Source organism: Octodon degus, unplaced genomic scaffold (assembly GCF_000260255.1).
Source record: "Octodon degus isolate 3935 unplaced genomic scaffold, OctDeg1.0 scaffold00036, whole genome shotgun sequence".
Classification (NCBI taxonomy): Eukaryota; Metazoa; Chordata; class Mammalia; order Rodentia; family Octodontidae; genus Octodon; species Octodon degus.
Genome location: NW_004524612.1, coordinates 3,733,324 through 3,738,735, shown reverse-complemented (window position 1 = coordinate 3,738,735; position 5,412 = coordinate 3,733,324).

The following is a 5,412-nucleotide window of genomic DNA, read 5'->3' as shown; positions in this document are numbered from 1 at the left end:
CAAGGACATGTTGTTGGCCTAGATTTCAAGCAGGTGCTCTTTCTTCAGGTGGATTTGAACTTCTCAGCTAGCTTACCTTCTGAGATCAATCTACATATATAGGCTAAACACAACGGACTAGCAAACCAGACTCACCATAGTCTCTGACACAGTAGAAAATATTTCTCTTGGGTTACTCCACCAGTTATAGAGATCACCAGAGGAAATAGCCATGACCAGCTTCATCTCCACACAGCCAGTACTGCAGCCCAGACGTTTCTGTTGGCTCATGATTGAGCTTCATGCTACGCTTGTATTTTGCACTGATTCCTTCAAATTATGCAGCCACTCCTTACTATTTTTCTTTGTTAAAACACCGTGGTAGACATTTATCCTATTATATAAACTTTAGAATCAATTTCCTCCACCGTCACCCTAACATTCCACCTACTTTACTTGCTACACAACCATTTGATATTCTTCTTTACTCATTTTATTTTCATTTAAAAGGATCAGCATCTTTACAAGTTGGAGCCTTTCCCTCCTAGAATATAGTTGTTTTTTGACATCTACTCAGGTCTTGTTTATGTGCTTCTGTAAAGTGTTACAGTTTCTAAGGAACTGAGCTTGCACCTTAATGATTAGGAAGATTTATATTCCTCGGCTGTGTGATGTCCTTAGAAATGGATGCCTGAATAACAAGTTAAAATGCTGCCTGAAGTCCCGCACAGTTTGTGAAACAGATATAAAATAATTGGAAAAATGAAGAAAATGTTAAATATGTTTCAGTTCAAATTTAAGATTACATAAAAAAGACAAAACTTGGGCAAAACCAGGGACTGCCTTCTCCCTCAAGCCAGCAATTTGTCATCCAGCTAAGCCCCAATAGCTCTTAATAACTTAATGAGTGATTCTTAAAATGTTTTCCTCATATACTCTAGAAAATTCAAGACAACATCTATTTTTGTTATTATTTTAAAATTGCAGTTTCTATCTTATTGTTTTCATTTTACACAAAAAATATATATCACAATTTTAATTTATCCAATGGAATTAGGAAATACTAACTCTGAGAGGGATGAATTGATTCTGACTAAAAGAAGTAGGTTCTCTAAAGATCAGGGCAATGTGCCCCATGCTGGACTCAACTGAAACAGGAGAACATTTTGACCTGCAACTGCACTTAAGATTTCTGCTAGTCAGAGAGCAGTTTTTATCTAATTTGAGCATCACAAATAAGAGAGGATATTGGGCCACAAGTAAATACAAGGTTTCAATGGGTATAGTAGTGGTTGCCTCGTAAGTGCTCTGCTTATACAAAAGAATCCATAATAAACTCAGTTAGGTTCATCTAAATCCAGTAAATAAATCTGAGTACCATCAGAATGTGTACCAAGGAGATAACCAAGAACATCAATGACAGATAAACAGAGAAATGGTCATCCATGATAGGTGTGCATTACTCAGAGATTATATCATAACTACAGAAAATCCTCCAAAGTGAATTTAAACTAATAGCGGTAAGGGAGGGATGTGAGGTCTATTGATCTGTTAGAAAAACATGTGGAAGTTAAACTTCTGCCTTGATATCAGGCAAAGTACAATTCTGAGTAATGGCAAAAGTGAATAAGAATCTTTACAATTTTCTTCTTAATGAGAAAACTGAAAATACCTTCCTTAAGTTTTGGATATTCCTTCAGAAAAATCCATATGTAAATATGACAGAACTTGAAGACCTGGTGTGCCTATTGCTTTCATCTTTAGTCTTTGCTTTGTTATCCTAAGGCTCTTAACAGCACTACTTTGACAATAGTTAGGAGACACAAAAAACTTGTTAAGCAAACATGGTTAACATGATTAACATTCAAACTACAATATATCCTGAATTCAAAACATAGTCATATGTGTTAAAGTAACTTTCTAACTACTGGCTTTATTTTAACCAAGATCAAAAGTAAGACAAGGAAGAATAGAATAATTTACTTCTGGTTCATAGTAACTTCTTTTGAGATTTCAACAGAGCCAATACTTTGAACTGTTCCCTTGCTAGGTACTATGATAACTTCATAACTGGCAGTGAATGAAGTTATCATTATATAACATTATATAACATTATAGATAGATAAGAAAAATGCATTTTAAAGTAGAAAAAGAGCTATTAGTAAAGAAGACACTGAAAGGGTCTGCCATGATTTAAATTAAGAATGTCCCACTAAAATCTCCTATGTCCAGAGGACAGTGGTTGAGTCATGGTGGCAGTAGAGCTGACTTGCTATTACGAGGTAGGGCGTCTATGGTTGGTCACTGGGAGTGTGACCTGAAAGAGAATGTCTCCCTCCATGGCTTATTCCTTCTCTCTCTGCTTCTTTTCATCATGATGTGGGCAGTTTCCTCTGCCCAGGCCCTTCCATTGTGCTGTCTTTGCCTTGAAGCCAGTGGACTGAATAGCTGTGAGTCAAACTGAACCTGCTGTCCTGTAAGTTATGAGTGTTGGGTATTTTGTCTCAGCAATAGAAAAGCACCTAAGACAAGATTACAGGGCCATTCTTGGGCAGATCAGCTTTAGGAATGAAAGCATGGACTTATGGACCTGAAAGTGGAATCACTTCAAAGTCTTTCAAGTCTTCACACTACCAGGAAATCTTTTAGGTCTCCATGGGAACTGCTAACTTAATTTGAATGTAAACTTTTCACACTAGAATTGCTTCTATAATATCTGCTTTCCTAAATAGTTTTTAATAATATAATCTCTCTAAATGGGAGATGAAAAGAAAATGTGGTCCTGATGTAATTCTATAAAGGTACAAATGCCTTGCAAACATTGTCATTCCACTGGTAAAATTTGTATGGAAGTTACAGTACTAAGAATTGTGAAAGAAATATTGGAAAAGGAGATGAAGTCTTGTAGGAGATGAACAGCTTAAGCTACTAAATATTAAAACTTATTACAAAGTGCTGATATTAAGAGAATATGGACTAAGAGTGTAGCTTGATAGTACAGTACCTGCTTAATATGTGGGAAGATGTGGGTTCAACCTTAGGAAAAGCTGTGAATGAGTGCAAGAACAGATAAATCGATCGCCAAGGCAAGCACGCATCTTTGTGTGTACAGCCACCTGGTTTTCCTGACCCCAGCATTATACTACAAACAGAAATCAATTCCAGATGAACTGTAGATCTTCACATGAATGATAAAAACATAACATTTACAGAAGAAACTGTTTTAAGTAAACTTGGAGAAGGCAATGATTTTTCTAACTACAGCACAAACAGTATTAACCGAAGAGGGGGAAACGACAAATAGGTCTACAGTCTTCACCAAAAGAAATTCTTAAGGGAGTGAAATGGCACTGCAGACAGTAAGAAAACATAATTCAAACACCAATATTCTGACAAAGAGAACTAATCAAAAATACTGTGCTGGGAATACAGCTTGCTGATTGAGCCTCTGTCTACCCTGCAGCACCTGTCCTGCATTCAATCCCACGTCTTACCAACACCACACACAAAAAAATCTAACAGAATTTTTTTATTTTTAAAAATTTTTCTGTATATTAGGGAAGGGTCTACAGGGTGTTCAGGGTCTCACTACTAGATTGGATTTGTAGTGATTCTCCTGTTTGCAGCCTCTCAAGAGCTGGGATTATAGGTGCGTGCCACCACGCCTAGTCTCAATGGCCAACTCAGCACACCCCGGGGGGGTGGCCAGCACAGGGGGCCCAGAGATTGAACCCCTAGTCACTGTGCCTGCTTGCAGGTGCTTTAATCCACTGAGCTATTTGGCCAGCCCTAAAAACATCTAATACAATAAACACTCATGAGAATGAATGCCGTATAGGCAAACAACTTATAAACTTAAAAACTTTCACATGACTAATAAACATGAAGATACCGAACTTTAACAGTCACCCAGGACAGGCAAATTAAAATCTAAAATCAATCCAACTTAAATAATATACACCAAGAAGACTAAAATGTAAAGCATAGGGAAAAAATTTAATTCCTCCGAAGCTCGGATGAACCTGAACTCACACATCCTGATGTGAGAACCTCCACAATGACTAGGAAGAAAACTGTAAGGTTTAACAAGTAAAAGTACAGAACATCCACTTATGTAAAAATACTTGGTGGTATGATTAAAGATGGGTATAGATTTAGACAGTGACAGAGTAATTCTCTCGGACTTGCACAACCCAGCAAAAATAAGTTTATGTGCACTTGTACATTAATGTTCATTGCAGCACTATTTGTAATAATCCTCCAATAAAGTTACCCACATGTTTATCAATAGTTTAAACCATATATTTATGATCTGCAATACAAGGCAAAAGACATATTTGATGAACATCAAGTATGAGTATCATCGGGAAAATTTCCAAAACACACAATGTTGAGCACATACATGCAGACATAAAGTCACAAAGAGTTTGTCTATGAATATAGGAGAGAAAATAGTGGTTAACTTTGAGGATGGATGAGAGAATAATCTCATCCATGAAGAATGTGGCAAGAATGTGGTTGTCTTGCTGCAGTATTCGTGCAGGCATGAGTCAGATGAGTAGGTGCATTTGGTGAAAAACTCACTGAGCTGCATATTTATGATTTATGAACTTTTCATTTGAGTACTAATCAAATCAGCTTATCAGCTTTTTCTTTTTTGGGCAGCACCAGAGATCAAACTCAGGACCTTGCACCTCTCAAGCATGTACTTATGCCACTAAGCCTCAGTGTATGTTTTTAAATCCCAATATATATGTGTTTACAATGAGCATCAGTTGGTATAAATGCATAAAATTATCATACTATTTTTTGAGCCAGGATTTCACTACGCAGCTCAGGCTGACCTTGAACCCTATGGAGCCCGGGCTGGCCCCAGACTCATGGAGCTCATCCTGCCTCAGCCTTTCAAGAGCTGGGATTACAGATGTGCACCACCACACAAGGCAATAAAATTACTGCAATGTCCTAGCATTGTCCAGAAAGAGGGCAGAAGTACCAGTTAACCAAGCTTCCAAAATTCTAATAAATGTGACTTCTACAGCTGCTTGAATTTTAACTTAGCATTTTCAGTGAAGTTAGGATTTATGATATATTTAATATTAATCTTTGTACACAAGGAGTTAAAGCTACCACAGTAATTCAGAAAGAAGACAGCATGAATCAAAAGATCAAATAAAATTGTTTTATTTTACGGTTTTAGGATTAGATGACTATGTATCTCGGTAATTTTCAAAAGATACCTAGCTTGGTCTGACAGCGATGTTTCTCAGCCTACTATCAATCCTTATGTACACAAGTGGAGCTCTAATCTTCCAGTGATAACCCATTATACAGTGTCAAATACGCATCAGTTCAAGAAAAATAAATAAATAAGCTGGGCATGGTGATGCATGCCTGTAATCCCAGCATTCAGGAGACTGCGGCAGGAGGATC